Source organism: Rhipicephalus sanguineus, chromosome 9 (genome assembly GCF_013339695.2).
Source record: "Rhipicephalus sanguineus isolate Rsan-2018 chromosome 9, BIME_Rsan_1.4, whole genome shotgun sequence".
Classification (NCBI taxonomy): Eukaryota; Metazoa; Arthropoda; class Arachnida; order Ixodida; family Ixodidae; genus Rhipicephalus; species Rhipicephalus sanguineus.
Genome location: NC_051184.2, coordinates 137,952,392 through 137,970,382, shown reverse-complemented (window position 1 = coordinate 137,970,382; position 17,991 = coordinate 137,952,392).

Here is a 17,991-nt window from a genome sequence, read left to right as displayed (position 1 = left end):
AATATGAATCTTCAACGGCTAGCAAAAACAAAGATCCTGCTTTTACTCGAATCGGTACACGCACTGTCGTAGCAACGGCACTGAAATCCCGCTGGACGACGCTGTCTCTTTCCTTTCTCCTTTTACCTAGAGCTGAACTGAGATGAGCACGCTTAGAAAAGCGCTCCCTTCACTTGGCGCACGCCAGCCTTCCTCTTGTTATACATTAGCGGCACTTTGAGCCGAGCTCGAAGAGCGCACACGGGGGCAGAAAGGGAACGAACGTTGGATAAAATTTCATTTACGTTCTTGCTTACTTTTTTGTATTTTTGGAAACATTTCGGCGCGCGCACAAAAGACGGAAACGAAAGGCGAGAAGACAAACGGGCGCGAACTCACAACTAAGTTTATTGAAGGAAGTACACGAAATATATAACCCAGGGTAGCTCAAGAGCGCATGTGCGTAAAAAGAATCAAACAAACAAACAAGCAAAACATAAGGAAACATAAGAAAAAACACATCATGACAGTAATATTGCAGAAGTAACTACATCGTGCAGCAGATTTTAAAAGTCAAGTGCTACTCAAAAAGGTGAACTCCTTGTCAGTTAGTACAATCGACGGGTTGCTTACGCATTTATAAGCACACCTTCTAATGTGAAAAGCTTCAACTATTTCCCGAGTTATCTTGTCTTTATGATAAAACAAAATGTTAGTATCACACCACACAGGATGACATTGGCAGTTCCTGCAATGCTCGGCTAGATGGGAGTTATTACTATTATCCAATGACTTCATATGTTCATTAAGGCGAGTGTTGACGCATCGGCCAGTCTGACCTATATACACCCGACCGCAGGTTAAGGGCAACAAATAAACTGCCCCTATCCTGCACCTCACGAACTTTCCGCTTTCTTTTGAAAGGCAAACACATTTATTCTTCTTGCCAAAAGCACATAGCCAATCGGTTCGGTGTAGAGGTTGTTTTCAGTGAACCCAATAAGATTCAACGTATCTGTCATGCGGTGGACCAAAAATTCGACAAAAAAATCAAGAAGAATAAATCAAGAAGAATTCTCAAACTCGGTGTGCGACATGTGCGCTACTTTTCGATGCGCTTTATCGACTTCCCGCTTGCTACGGCAGTTGACATTCGCGCCGTGTGCAGCCAGTTCCGTCAGGTTGTTTCACTCATCAGATGCCGTCATGCTAGGGATGGTCGATTAAACTTTTTAATCGATTAATCGTTAATCGTTAACCCCTGTAGCCTTTAATGGATTGCTTGCTTTCGGTGGAAAGTTTTAATCGATTAATCGATTAATCGACATTTTTTATGGATGCTTCAAAACCGATATCTCTTTGTTTGAGAGGCATCGTTCGTGCTTGATATGGACCCAAATCTTTTTATCAGACGCGCTGAGGATCAAAAATTCCCGCTTTCGAAAGTGTCGACGACGGGCCTCTTGTGTCCAGTGTGCGAAAATTCCCACTTTCGCACACTGGACACAAGGGGCCCGTCTTCGGGAGATGGCTGTTGGCTAAATAGCGAGATACTGATAACTTTCCTGAAGAGGCGGATTGGTGTCGTCAGGATAGAGTTTTTCAACACTGTCACCTTCGTCGTTACCACTTTTCCTTGGGAGATGGCTCTTTGGCACATGAATAGAGTGGGCGTGCAGCTGGTGATATCTTAGAGTCTCCGTCGCTGCATTCGAGAAGTGCTTGCCACATTTATTACACCTTGCAGTCTTCGTTTTCTCATCTTCGGCCAACAACGACCACACTGCGCTCCTCTTCCATATTGCCCGGCATTATGACATCCCAAAGGTAGCAGTATAACCACCAATGTGTAATAATTACACAATATAACACACAAGCAACGCAAGCCCCACGTATATTCAGGCGACGCTCAACCAGCTTAAGGGAGAGGAGGTGAAGGCAGTAGCAGCACAGGTAGCAGCAGTAGACTGTGAGCCGGAGCGAAGCGGGCGAGTTCATTTCTGCCTCGATGGGGTGGAGCCGCCTCATGTCCGTGCTTGAAGCATTGGGGAGTGCTTGGAGTTCAGGGCGAGTTCATATCTTTCTCTATCGAGTATGGCCGCCGCCAGCTCTGGGCTCGTTCTGCTAGCGCCGAAATATGCCCTGTAGTGAAAGCAGTGAAAGAGAGGCGATGTGTACGGCATCTGCGTCTCAGGATAGCGCGCCTCGAAGTCATGCGCTGCGGCCAAGGGGGGAGGTTCGAAGCGGGAGTGGGGGGGTGCCGTAATCGATTAATCGATTAGCTTTAATCGATTAATTCGAATAATCGAAAGGCGGAAATCGATGGCGATTAATCGATTAATTGTGGTCCTTTATTCGATTATTCGATTGATCGTTCATCGATTTTACCATCCCTACGTCATGCAGCGACGCAGAGCCCGTGCAGGGGGGAGGCATTCGCTCGTTCGGCGAGGCGGTGGCGGCCTCTCTCTCTCCCCGCTGGAGTCAGCCCCACGGTTTTCTAAAGGTTTTTACAATTTTAAGTAAATTAATGCAATTGCTTGTTGGCTATTTCTGTTAATTATATTATTTTAGACCTTGTTCGTTCATTTCAACCCGGCTTTGAGCAGCGCTAGCGTTGTTATGGTCTGTATCGATCGCTTTACTGGGAGCGTGATCACGCCATTTGAGATGGATGGACGACAAGCCAGTCCCATAAAGTGCCCCAGGGCTGTGTCCAGATAAGGTCGAACATGAGGTCCGGGTCACCATTCCTGATTTTGATGAACTTTACTGTAGGTCTAGGCATTACACCCAGAACAATGGTTTCGCAGTTTGTTTTGCGAAAAAAAATTTGTTCGCCTGAAAAAAATATACAGGTTTTCGCCGCAAGAAAAACGCTATTCCGTCAATTTCGCAATTTCTGAATTTTGAGCGCACCTAGGGGAAACATTGTGCCCTTCTTTGTAACAATATTTATTCCCTTTAAAGAACAAGTGAAACACAATCTTATGAATCTATTATTTCCCTTGCTTGTCGAAGCACTTTTGAAGAAAGAAATCACAAACTTGGCAGATCGTACAAAATACCTGTATTTCAGGAATTTATTGATGCAAGCAAGTTGAAGTGAGGATAATAAAAATCGGTACGTATTAACTTTCATACTTTTGCTCTCTTTTAAAATACTTTGCGTGGTGTTATCTCGCTTCTTTTTACCCGATAATTGGGCTGAAACGTAAGTGATTTGCGAAAAACACCGAACTTTGAAAATGATTTTCTCAAAAAGGCCATTTTTAATTTTTTTTAAGATCCCTCTGATTGCAGTCAAGGACGTCATCTACCATTGTGCAGAAAAAAACGTTGCATTATTTTGGTTGCTAAGTAGTTATAGTGCGTCAAATGTGGCCATGCCAGCCCAGCGGCCGCGTCGTTCGTTATGTGCTGAAACTCGCATATAAGTTGTTGAAAATAATTGTACGTGATTAATCAAAAATGAGCAGCTCCACACCAACAAATGCGCAGCCAGATGTCATGGTTCAGCAAGGTATGTCTTGCGATCAGCCGCTTGACAAACCCGCTGCGACTGCGGATGAGCTACGCTTGAGCGCCAAACTACGCTCAGAGGACAAAGTGAGAAAGAATGCGTCACTGTGAAAGTTAAAGGCCGTCAAGTGCCAACAAATGTCATAATATGCAACGAAAACTCTGCCGGCTAAATAGCAGCAACCTGGGTTTGATAAACGCTTTGTTTGATTAAGAGAAATGCATCGGAACTTCCAGTTGAAATTGTACCTGTGGCGTTTTTTTTTCTTTCAGTTTTTGCGCCTAAACTGCTTTCACTCAGCAACGTTGCTTGTTGGGCGAGTTGGAACGAGTCAGTCATAGCGTACTTCAGCGCAAAAAACAGGCAACAGACGAGTGAAAGGACAAGGACACAGCGCATGCGCTGTGTCCTTGTCCTCTCACTCGTCTGTAGCCTGTTTTTTGCGCTGAACTACGGTATGACTGCTTTCACTCAATTACTGCTATCGTTCGCCTTTCAGTTTAGATTCTGCTAGCCGCAAACTCAAGGCATCATTCTGCGGCACGCAGAGGAATGACGACTCTTTAGCTGTCGAACTTGGAGGGCGATCGGAGATCTGTTCGTTCCGCTTGTTCGTTCTCCTGGGGAAGAACAAGCGCGCTGATTGGCTGAAGCGGGAGATGCCACTCAAGGCCTGGGGCTGTCGCCATTTTTTTTTTTGCTTGATCTTTTCTTTTTTGGTGACGTCATATCGCGGCATAACGAGTGGGGTGATCGGAGATCTCTGTTCTGAGCCGTTCGTTCTGTACCCATTCTGGCGGCATACGCGATTGGCCGAAGCCCGAAAAAAAACACGTCTCTGAGGGGCGTAGCCATTTTTCTTTTTGCTTGATCTTTTATTTTTTTGGTGACGTCATATCGCGTCATAACGAGCATGTCGTCTGCTACAAACGAACGGAGCGCGAGACCGTTCGCACGCGTTCTCTCGAGCGAACAAACGGCTTCGCACGGCATGATGCGGCGGTTGCGGCTGCCGCAACAGCTGATTTTGAGAAAATGGCGCTTGCGACGTGTGCTTCTCTTGCGGCTGGAGGTGCGAGGTGCGTTTGAAGACATGAGCGAGTGCGGCGTCGCTTTCTGTTCTCGAAACGAACAGTGCGAACAAAATGAACGGGCCTGCCACTGGGCTGTGGTCTTACGCGCAGGGACTTCTTAGTTCAAAAGCGCTACCAGCTACTTCCACGTGTCGTCCCGGTCCTCACTCGTGAACGACGGCCCCAGTGGGCACGACGGCGTAGGTATCTCTGGGTGCTCTTTTATAAAAGCCAGCAGAAGCTCCTTTTGACGATTCGACACCCGGGAGCCAAGCCAGACATTGCGGTGGGACGACATCTTGAAAAACTGCGCCAACCGCCGCTTTTCTCTTTTTTTTTTTTTCGCGTGCGCGACTTCACATAGCGAGCACGTTAGAAAAACTAACACCAATAAATATCAGCGCTCAAACCTATTGCTGTTTCAGAAACTGTTTGAGATTGAAAAGAAAAACAATATCTTTTCGTATAACAACTGTATTTATTAGAAGGCGAGAAACCCTTCGTTTTGAAATATACGGTCCCTTTGCCGAGGACAAACGATGCGCGTCTAATTCCGGAAAGCTCGCCGCTCACCGCTGACGATTGGCTGTCCTCTTCCTCTCGGCGGAAGAGAGCTGTGGACCGCCCACTTTTGTGACGTAACACCGCCAGAACGAACGCGGAACGAACAGAGATCTCCGATCCCCCCCTTGCTTCCGCTTCTTGCGCGGAACTCGTCCATCATGCCTCGGACGCGTAGATAATGACACTCGCGATTTTCCTCGGAAAGGCAATAGGCAGCGCAGCGTTTTTCATTCGAAAAGCTTTACTGGATCTCCACGTCGTCTTATGTTCTCCAGGAAAGCCCCTCTCTATTTTTTTCTGTTCTTTGACCCACACATTTCTTTTTGTTTGACGCGAGACGTTTCGAGAAGAAGAGGAACGCAGCAGGAGCACACCGGTCACAAACCCCGTGGCAGTAAAGGAATAGTTCTCATTTTTCATACTTCATCGAGCACACTTTGTACCCCGCATATTACTACTCGTATTTCCCACTGTATGAGGTGACACAACGTCAATATTTGACTATTGAGGGGAGAAGCGAAAATATTGTGCCTTATAAGATAACTGTTCACTGTTTTCTATATATATATATATATATATATATATATATATATATATATATATATATATATATATGTGTGTGTGTGTGTGTGTGTGTGTGTGTGTGTGTGTGTGTGTGTGTAATAATAATAATATCTGGGGTTTAACGTCCCAAAACCAAGACATGATTATGAGAGACGCCGTAGTGGAGGGCTCCGGAAATTTTGACCGCCTGGGGTTCTTTAACGTGCACCTAAATCTAAGTACACGGGCCTGAAACATTTTCGCCTCCATCGAAAATGCAGCCGCCTCGGCCGGGATTCGATCCCGCTACCTTCGGGTCAGCAGTCGAGCGCCATAACCACTAGACCACCGTGGCGGGGCTGTGTGTAGAGAGAGCGCGACTCTCACCGCTCGCTGTTTTGAAACCAGGAAGAATAGCATGCATATTATCTACGAGCCCGTGAGTTATTATAGATTTTCGCATTGGCCCTCGTAAACTACGAGGATTTTGTGTGCTCGACGAAAATAATACGGAAGCAAAATAATATTCGTTGTCCTAGAGAAATGAAAGTCGCCCGTTCGGCAAGTTTATAAGCAAGCATATTTAGGTGAAGAAAGGAGAAGGATGAGGAGCAATAAACGTTTATTGCACGAAGCGGTATCGGAAATAAATTTATTTTAACGGCGTGACTTTTCATCGACGCTGCTTTTGATCTGCGAAGAAGGTCAGAGCAGATGTTATATAGCGACGGGCTATCGATTTTTTTTCAGACTTTTACAACCTGTTCTTAGGAATCGTAGAACGCGGTGTCATAGATATACATACAAGTGTCGTCCATGTAGAAAGACTAAGAGTGAGCACAACAAGGAAGATAGAAAACAGTTCTTTCTTTATACTTTGTGATTGAAAGGAAGATCATCCTGTATGATATTTAGTTGCTGCCAGTACAAGACGCCCTTGGCGCGCGGGACTTTTTTTAACACGAAAGTGTTTTATGCAGGGGACCACTGCGACGTATTTCCGTCAGGAATATGACGTTGATAAAATGGACGCTAACGGATGAGGAACAAAAAAGCTATTAGAAAATCTTCCGCAGCAGCGAATCGAATCTAGGACTTCTCGGACCGCGACGGTAAGTATCCGGCGCCCCACCGGCTAAGCGATCGAGGTTTTAGGGGCGAAGCTCCCAAAGCCGTGGCTCTGTCCTTCCTCTGTGACCGTTTTGTAACCACCTAGTTGGGGCCACCTCTAGCTCGTGAGAAGCGCGCGTTCTGGTATGCGGTAGAAGAAGAAGACGACGTTGACGAGTGAGACTCTCGTGCGTGTCCGCCTGTGTGGCATTCTTTCTTCTTTACTGCGCGCGTTCTGGTATGCAGTAGTAGAAGAAGACGACGTTTCAGAAGTAACGCGCCATGAGGCTCCCTCTTGGCATGCTATCTCTTTAGCTCGGAGTCGCCAGATGGAATACAAGGCTGCGGAACGGAGGGCACGGAAGGCGGCGGCAGCGCGCGCAACCAGTACAAGAACCGCTCTCACTTCATTTCGCGGACCATAAAGCCGTCATAATGAAGGGACCTCGCAATCCAACAATGAAGAAATGAAAGAACAATCTATAAACGAAAGAAAAAACGAACAAAATAAAAGAACAAAATAAAAGTTGATTTGTATATACGCACACAGTCTCACGTCTTTCTTAATGATGTAATAGGCGAACTTTCACGGGACGGTTACGGTTTTACCGATGACCTCCCCCTCTCGAGCTTCGCCCACTTATCATCGTTCATTCCGTGGATATGGCGTGATGTTTTTCTCTTTATTGCTTCATACATATACTCATTACAAACCAAGAAACAGTACAATGGTGCAGTCCAATAATCACCCTTCAGCTGTTAGCTGACTACATATTAAAACATTGGCACTCGCATCAACGGTTCCACTCTGGAAACCACCTCCGGCACGTCCATATTGCCACGTACGCTTCTTTATTACTTTTGCTGTATTCGGTTTTCGGCCACAAAGACTGTCAGCAACGCTCAGCGCGAACCGCGCCTCATTGTTCCAGAGCCTTCGCGATCATTGTAGATCGTTTTGTTAAGATTGCGCGCAAGACGGTGCACACTCACGCTTATTCTAGAATTTGCACGACAGCCAGCGATAACGCTGGAATATTCGACGGCACATGTTTAAATGCCGACGCGCTTCAGCGCTGGTCAGTTGATCGACGGACGACGCCCTGTTCGCCGCTATCATTGTACAGCGTGTATTGCTGTAGTTCTAGTTCTCAGTTTCTCGGCCACAAGTTCGGCCAAATAAACAGTTTCATCCTGCAAACGCCGACTGCTGTCTTCGTCGACGTCACGACCACGTGACATCTGGTGGAGGTGCTGCTGCTTCCATGATCCGGACGCCCCCGCGAAGCGCTGACCCAAGCCCAAGCCGCGAGGAGGACGACGGCAAAGAAAACCCGGATGGTCGAACTAGCCGCCGGCAGCAAGGACTAAAGCCAGAGTACGGACCTCTTCCCGGCAACGCCAGGCAACCTAACACCCTGACCTCGACTGTGACGATGACCGACCCAGTAGCTCCAACATCGATCCGGCTGCATCAGCCCCGGGAGCCGCCAACCTTCCACGGGTCGTCGATCGAAGATCCAGAGAGCTGGCTGGAAAGGTACGACCGGGTCGCTGTTTTCAACAATTGGACAAGTGAAGACAAACTACGGCACGTGTATTTCGCGCTAGAAGACACCGCTCGGACATGGTTCGAGAACAGAGAAGCCACGCTGACGAACTGGGACCTTTTTCGCGCCGCATTTTTGGACACCTTCGGCAGCGTCGTCCGCAAGGAAAAAGCCGAAACGCTGTTGGAGACCCGTGTACAGCTCCCGAATGAAAGCATCGGGATGTACACCGAAGAAATGAACCGACTGTTCCGGCACGCGGACCCGGCTATGTCAGAAGAAAAAAAGCTTCGTTTCCTGATGCGGGGAGTGAAGCAAGAGCTCTTTGCCGGACTTGTACGCAACCCGCCCAAGACAGTCGCGGAGTTCAGTTCGGAGGCCACAACGATTGAAAAGGCCCTAGAAATGCGTACGAGGCAATACAACCGCCGTATGCCGACGACGAACTACGGGGAAGCACATGCGCTGGGCTCCGACGACTTGCGTGAGACGATAAGGGCGGTCGTGCGCGAAGAGCTCCGAAAGATGTTTCCTGCATCGCAATCCCAAGTGCATTCCGTAGCCGACGTCGTTCGCGAGGAAATTCAGCATTCGCTGGGAGTTGCTGCACCGCCGCCACCTGCGCCGGAAGCCATGAGCTACGCTGCCGTTGCACGCCATGCTGTCGCCACTCCGGGCTATCACCAACGCCCCGCGCCATCGCAGTTCCGTCGCCAGGCACCGCCGCCACCTCCGACGCCATCCCGCCCGCCTGCAGGCCAAAGCTACACCCCCCGAAAGACCGACGTTTGGCGCGCCCCTGACAACCGCCCGCTCTGCTACCACTGCGGGGAGGAAGGCCACACGTACCGCCGCTGCCAGTACCGACAGATGGGGCTACGCGGATTCGCCGTCAACGCGCCGCGCCCGCGGCCAGGCGAACGGCCTCGCGACATCGACGACTACCTGACCGGAACACAGTGGCAAGAACGACGACCTTCCCGCTCGCCGTCGCCCGGCCACTACATGTCACCGCACCGTCGGCAGGACACTGGCCCAAACCGGGGCCGGTCCCCTAGCCCGTATCCGGGAAACTAAGGGCAGCAACCGATGGAGGTGCGGTTGCTGTGCGACGAAATGCCGAAGATCCTCCGCGGCCGCCGACGACGACTACGCGACGAGACCTGCCGAACACGACGCGAAGCAGACGAAGCCCTGACGACGAAACCTCGGTCCCTGAAGAAGACCTGTCGACGCGACGTACAAGCAGCGGGACAAGCCGACCTAGCCGTGACCCGACGCCGCGATTTAACCGCAACGCAAGACGACGGATTAGCGACCTCGACGTACTATTCGACGGCCACAACGTCACCGCTCTCGTCGACACTGGAGCCGACTATTCCGTCGTCAGTGGACCATTTGCCAAAAGATTGAAGAAAGTTAGGACCGCTTGGCAAGGGCCCGAAATCCGGACCGCTGGGGGCCATCTAATAACTCCGGCTGGAGTCTGCACCGCAAGAGTCACCATCAATAACCGGACTTATCCTGCGAGCTTTGTAATCTTACAGCATTGCTCCAGGGATGTGATACTTGGGATGGACTTCCTAAGCCACCACGGCGCCGTCATCGATCTGAGATCGGAGTCAATAACACTAACCTCAGAAAAAGCGCTGCCGCCACACACGACGCCAGGAAACCCCGTGTTGAATGTGATAGAACACGTCACCATTCCGCCTCTCTCCAGCATCATCATTTCCGTCGGAACTCAAGAACCCGCAGACCTTGAAGGTGTCATCGAGGGCGATCAGCACCTACTTCTCAACCGTCAGGTTTGCGTCGCAAGAGGCATAGCCGAGCTGCGTGATGGCAAAGCTAAGGTAGTGCTGACAAACTTCAGCCACGAATATAGGCACCTCAACATTGGTACAACGGTCGCCTACATCCACGAATTCGTGGATGCCAGCAGTTCTTTCGCCCTCTTCGATGCTACTGAACCTGCTTCGACGGATCGACGAAACCAGCCCGATTTCGACGTCAACCCGAGCCTCCCGAAGCACAGGCAAGACCAGATAAAAGCGCTGCTCCTACAATTCAAGGACTGCTTCTCGTCGTCGTCAAGAATTCGACAGACCCCAGTCGCGAAACATCGCATCATAACAGAAGAAAGTGCCCGACCAATCCGTCAGAGCCCGTACCGAGTTTCGACGCGAGAACGCCAGGCCATCAAGAAACAGGTCGACGAAATGCTACGCGACGACATCATCCAGCCGTCCAAGAGTCCGTGGGCGTCACCTGTGGTGTTGGTGAGGAAGAAGGATGGAAGCCTACGTTTTTGCGTCGACTATCGTCGCCTGAACAAGGTCACGAAGAAGGACGTGTACCCTCTCCCACGGATAGACGATGCCCTAGATCGACTCCATAACGCCAAGTACTTTTCGTCGATGGACCTCAAGACCGGCTACTGGCAAATCGAAGTAGACGAGAGAGACCGAGAAAAGACTGCCTTCATAACACCAGACGGCCTGTTCGAATTCAAGGTCATGCCCTTTGGTCTTTACTCGGCACCCGCAACTTTCCAACGTGTCATGGATACAGTGCTGGCTGGCTTGAAGTGGCAGACTTGCCTCGTGTACTTGGACGACGTCGTTGTGTTTGCCTCAAACTTCGACGAACACCTACGGCGGCTTGAAGCTGTACTTCAAGCAATAAAGAGCTCCGGACTCACCCTGAAGCCAGAAAAGTGTCGCTTTGCGTACGAGGAACTTTTGTTCTTGGGACACGTGATAAGCAAGTCTGGAGTACGCCCTGACCCCCAGAAGACAGTCGCCATCGCTACATTCCCGACGCCTACCGACAAGAAGGCCGTGCGTCGATTTCTTGGCCTGTGCGCCTATTACAGGCGGTTCGTCAAAAACTTTGCCCGCATCGCCGAGCCACTTACTAACCTTACCAGGACCGACGTCGAGTTCAAGTGGGAAACGCCGCAGCGGGAAGCATTTCAAGAACTAAAACGACGCCTGCAGACGCCTCCGTTACTCGCGCATTTTGACGAATACGCCCAAACGGAAGTGCACACCGACGCAAGCAATGTAGGACTCGGCGCCGTTCTTGTGCAGAGGACTGACGGAGTGGAAAGGGTAATCAGCTATGCTAGCCGGTCGCTATCAAAGGCGGAAGCAAACTATTCTACGACAGAAAAGGAGTGTCTTGCCATAATTTGGGCTACAACAAAGTTTCGCCCCTACCTTTACGGCAGGCCCTTCAAAGTTGTGAGCGACCACCACGCCCTGTGTTGGCTAGCTAACTTGAAAGACCCTTCAGGTCGTCTCGCACGATGGAGCTTGAGACTTCAAGAATTCGACATTACCGTCGTTTACAAGTCCGGAAGAAAACACTCTGACGCCGACTGCCTGTCTCGTGCCCCCGTGGTACCACCGCCGCAAGACGACCAAGACGATGACTACTTCTTGGGAACCATAAGTGCCGACGACTTCGCTGAACAACAGCGATCCGACCCGGAACTCAGAGGCCTTATGGAATACCTCGAGGGCAAGAACGCCGTCGTTCCGAAAGTGTTCAAGCGAGCACTGGCGTCGTTTTTCTTAGGTAACGGCGTTCTCCGAAAGAAGAACTTCTCACCGAATCGAGCCAAGTACCTTCTCGTGGTGCCTTCAGGATTGCGGCCAGAAGTCCTCCAGGCCCTGCACGACGACCCGACAGCGGGACACCTTGGTGTTTCCCGAACGCTGGCAAGAATACAGGAAAAGTACTACTGGCCGCGCCTTGCCGCCGACGTCACTCGCTACGTAAGGACATGCCGAGACTGTCAGCGACGCAAGACACCGCCAACAAGACCAGCGGGCTTTCTTGAGCCGATCGATCCACCTCGGCGACCGTTCCAGCAGATCGGGATGGACCTCCTGGGACCGTTCCCAGCGTCGACTAGTGGTAATAAGTGGATCATCGTAGCTACCGACTACCTGACCCGTTACGCCGAAACAAGGGCCCTACCTAGAGGCAGTGCCGCCGAGGTAGCGAAGTTCTTCGTTGAAGACATCGTTCTGCGTCATGGCGCCCCAGAGGTCCTGATCACCGACAGAGGTACGGCGTTTACTGCGGAACTAACTCAGGCGATCTTGAGGCACAGCCAGACAAGCCACAGCCGGACCACTGCCTACCACCCTCAGACCAATGGCCTCACCGAGCGCCTAAATAAGACCATCGCCGACATGCTGGCCATGTACGTCGACGTTGAGCACAAGACGTGGGACGCCGTCCTTCCGTACGTGACCTTCGCTTACAACACGGCCGTCCAAGAAACGACGCAGATGACGCCGTACAAGTTGGTCTACGGAAGAAGCCCGGCAACGACGCTCGATGCCATGCTACCCAACGTCACCGACGAAGAAAATCTCGACGCCGCCGCTTACTTACAGCGCGCCGAAGAAGCACGACAGCTCGCCCGCCTACGGATCAAGAACCAGCAGATGACTGACAGCCGCCGCTACAACCTTCGACGACGCCACATGGAATACCAACCCGGTGACCGTGTATGGGTATGGACGCCAATACGCCGACGGGGACTCAGTGAGAAGCTTCTTCGACGATACTTCGGACCGTACAGGGTACTTCGACGCCTCGGCGCACTCGTATACGAGGTTGTCCCTGACGGCATTACGAACTCTCAGCGGCGCCGTGCACGACCTGAAGTCGTTCATGTCGTGCGCCTCAAACCATATTACGCGCGTTAGCAAATCTGAGGACTGTCATTTTGCTTGATTATTGTGCTTTCTAGTGCTTATTGTTTATTGTACTTTGTTGCTTTATTCTTGTTATTTATTGTTGCATGCATCGGCCTGTTCTAAGCATCGGGACGATGCTTTTTCAGAGGGGGGCATTGCCACGTACGTTTCTTTATTACTTTTGCTGTATTCGGTTTTCGGCCACAAAGACTGTCAGCAACGCTCAGCGCGAACCGCGCCTCATTGTTCCAGAGCCTTCGCGATCATTGTAGATCGTTTTGTTAAGATTGCGCGCAAGACGGTGCACACTCGCGCTTATTCTAGAATTTGCACGACAGCCAGCGATAACGCTGGAATATTCGACGGCACATGTTTAAATGCCGACGCGCTTCAGCGCTGGTCAGTTGATCGACGGACGACGCCCTGTTCGCCGCTATCATTGTACAGCGTGTATTGCTGTAGTTCTAGTTCTCAGTTTCTCGGCCACAAGTTCGGCCAAATAAACAGTTTCATCCTGCAAACGCCGACCGCTGTCTTCGTCGACGTCACGACCACGTGACAATATGAACTATCTGCATTTGAAGAAAAAGGGACAAAGATTGGCAAAAAAATTCACGCACAAGTTTGACTTCAACGTCTGCATTATTGAAAGCCGTACGGGTGTGCCATAGGATATGCAGGCCCAGGAACATAATGAGGTCATAAGCTAAGCCATCTTCATTTTTAACGGAAAGAAAAGGGATTCCATGCGGATTTAACGGCAATTTCTTTTTAAGAATTCTCTGTGATATATCCCAGGAGAACACCGCAATCCAACCGTCTAAAAAGACGTGTTTATTGGTCTCGGTTTGTTGCAAATGAAGCAGTGTGTTCCCCACGGAACAAATATTCCCCTGTCTTCCAACCATGTTTTCAATGGTAAAGTACCGGTGTGCAATTTAAAGAAAAACGTTTTCACACCTGGCGCTGCAAGCATCTTTTTGACGCGTATCAGAACATCCTGTCCTGGACATGCACCGCATAGTTCACGGTACAGCGGCAAAGGCAATAAAATATCAACACGATCTTTATACAATTTCGTACGTGACACCTCAGTCAACTATTCATAGGAAAAGCGCACTAACAAAAAATGTAAACATGAAACCACTTCCTTTAAATAGCCCCGTATTAGCTCTTGCACACGGTGTGAGGAGACTGTAAATTCCGGCAAGACTCTACAAATCCTCACTTGTATGGTTTGCACACAGACACAGCAGGACTTTTTCGTCTTCGTCTGTGTGCGCTTAGATCAGTTAAACCATGCATTTCAACCAACTAGCCCAGTTGTCAATTCTCTCCCTTGTATCATTGTCCTCAGAAACGGGTCAGTTGTATGACGGAGAAAAATAAATCCATTGACGAGTTGTCGTATGTACAAATGAGCTGAAACGCAGTCACCATATAGAGCTTTTCAGAAAAGGTTAGTTGTGCTTGATTTTTCCCATACCGAGCTCCAAATGAACACCGCACGTACACTGTGTATTTTTTGAACGTTTGTTCTACTACAGCGTAACACTTGCATCACGTACCATAGCTTGCTTACGAAAACCAAGTTGCAAGTCGTGGCACGAGCGAATACTGAAATACCCCAAGCATTCCAATTCTTTGTCTTATCGCGTAAAACTTCTGTTTCTTTTTTCCAATATGGCTCACGGTCACTGTAGTACTCCAGTGGCACTCCTAGATACTCTGCTGGTGTTTCTTGCCATTTAATGTCAATAAAAAACCTTGGTGTGACGTCCCATTCCCCATGCCGGAAACCAAGACATTTGTCCCAGCTTACGGCACTACCGCTTACTTGACAAAAGCTTCTCACCTCATTGGCTGCGTGCATTATGTGTCATAACTTGTACAGAAAACTGCGATGTCATCAGCGTAAGCAAGCAGGCTAGCCTCGGTTTTATGCAAATTAAAAGTGCGTATCGCTCTGTTCTTAATGATATTTAAACAGAATGGCTCGATAAAAAATCGCGAAAAGTAGAGCTGATAGTGGGCCTCCCCGTCTAAGAGATCGAAGCACCGATGTGCGCTAACCTACTGATTTATTTATAACAAGTCACGTGGTGTATCCTGTGCAAGCTTTTCGAACTCCATCGGAAATCAAACTGCCAGCATTCACATACTCAAGTATCGAAAGAGGCAAGTAGTGTCTCACGCGGTCAAACGCTTTTTCAAGCTCGATTTGCAATATGGAAACATTAGGATTCATCGCGTCACAGCGTTCAAGTACTGATGGTGCTTTGTGTGTATATTAGTCATTATTTTCCTTCCCTTTATCCCGCAAGTTTGGTGGGGACCAACCAATGATTTCATAACTGTCTGTAATCTCTTGGCCAATACCTTCAGTAATATGTAATAGTCTACGTTAGTTAGGCTAGTTGGTCTGCATACAGCAACACTTCATTTCATCGGATCTTCAGTTTTTGGTATTAAAACCGTGTAACCTGAAAAAGAGGATGGCGTTAGACGTTTATTTTTAAAAGTCGCAGTGAATACCTTCTTCAAAACAGGGGCAATAGAGTCCCTGGACACTTTGTACACTGCAGCGCTTAAATCATCTCGTCCCGGAGACTTGCAGTTATTTAAACAATCAATCGCCTTTTTAACTTCCTCTGTAATAGGCGTTTCTAAAATTTCCTCGCTTTCATCGTCCAGTCTTGGCATCAATGAAATATACGCAGTCTTAAACCGGTCAGCGTCTGCATTGACTAAGCTACTGAGGCAGACGTACGCCACTCCACAAACGTGCCTCATATCTTTCACACATTCTCTTTCGCACGGTGCTTTCTGATGGAGGGGTTAGGCGGGGCTAGAGTTCCTGTATATGCTACCTTTAGGTAGCAGAGTTGCGCATAGGTCCGGTTAGCAACCACAGCTATGCGGTGAAGTAGCACTCCGTTTGTGCAGGCGACATGCCTATCGTGTCGGCGATTAACATGTTCGGCGTGTCGAAGACCGGCGATAAGCATTGATTATAGATGACTAGTGTTAATTTAGTTCGCTGCAGAGGCGACGTCCAAAAATACAAAATTAGCCCGAGCGTCAGCTTCTTCGCAAACATGGTTGCTAGTGGCGTTTGGAAGACAGATGCGCAACTCTGCTACCTAAAGGTAGCATATACAGTAACTCTAGGCGGGGCGGGGCGGCGACGCCGTCTGTGAGCGGTGAAATGAAGTAATGCGGCATGGCGTGCCCATAAAGAACGATTCGGCGACGACGCAGTTAAAGCAGTTAAAGCACGGCCTCATTGATTGCGCGTCGGCAATTTTCCCACCGGCGCACAATTTCGGACGCCACGGTTAAAGCGTCTTGATACCAGCGAAACAAGCTGGCCACGCTAGCGTCATGAGGTCGCCCTAGATGCAGCTACGCTTTTTTCATTTCTCTTCGTGTTAGCGTGGGACAGCTCTTTGTCGGAGTAGTGCAGCTTCCACATGCGCCAACGGTGTTTCTCCGCCGCCTATTGTAGTGGGATCCGAAGGGTGCAGGTTCGGTCCCTGCCGTCGGCAAGGTGGTTTTTCGTCCACTTTACTTTCATCCCATCTATATCATAATTTAACAGCTTCGAGTGCGATAGCACCGACTAATAAGACTGCTGCAATAAGTAAAACTTTTGTTGGGCCTAGTTGGTATGTACATAGTATTTAAGAAGAGAACTTCAGTGCAAATGAAGACTGACCACAAAGACTACAAAGACAAGCAGTGGCGCTTACTATCAACTGCTTTATTGTTCTCTCAGCATCGCATATATATGCCACACCCACAATCCTTGCATGCGCACGCGTAGCGTCGTGTTGCACACGCAAAAACACAGATGTCCAACCAAAATGCGCACGCATAAATTCATATTCTGAGGAGTACAAAGAAATAGAAGTGTCACTGATACAATCAGCTCCCCTTCTCCTGATGTGATATGCTTCCAAAACAAGCCGCGCATGTTCATTATTACTTCTGCCGAGAATCAACGTCTCGCGAAATCGCGGAGCACAGTTGTGGCAGGAGTTAAGATGAGCAACGAGATGTGCTCTTTTGTCAACATTGTTAGTTACTTTTTGTGCATGTTCCCTAAGTCGCCCGACGTAGGTCTTGCCACAAGCCAGAGGTATGGCATATACCACACAGGTGCTGCAAGGGAGGTGCTGCAAGGGAGCAATGTCGTGCCTTGGAGGAGCGAGACAGAGGCCAGCGGGACGTGGAAAACCTGCGCACGTTCGCGGATGAAGCTACGAACCTCTGCTTCCCGTGTTGCTGAGGCGCAGTGTGGTAGCGTATGCATGAGCACAGGCGTAGGTTGCGCTATTACTGGGGAGCACACATCGTGCCGTTTCTCTCCTTAATTGACGACGCTTTGAAGAAGTGCATATCGAGTACCAGTGTTTATTATGTGCTTGTTGATGTCATCTTTGCGCGAGATTCACGATACGCTGTGTCCAGGTAGATGTTAATAACTTCAGCTACTACAACTGTTAAATTATGATCGTGGGCGTTAGTCATCGCGATAGAGATGTGCCACTAGGCGTCGACGTGGGTGCATCCACGTCAAACGGTGCTATAGTTGGCAAGCACCAACAGAGATTGTACACGCTCTCATATATCACCCCTCAATGAGCACTACTTCTGTGAAGACAAGTTTCAATTTCGTGTTATACCGATTCCTATGATGGAGGGATCGGCCATGTTTTTTTTTTAAATTATGTTTCGTACTGAAGATAGAATTTTTACTTTCTAGATCAGGGGTCTCAAGCACGCGGCCCGTGAACCTCTCGTTAGCGGCCCGCGACCCGCACATGCCTGTCTTCGGCCCGTATATATTTTTTTTTAATTTTCCTAATAAGTATGTTTATGAGCTACGCAGTCATGACTTGTCTAAAGCACTTTTTCGCGACGCA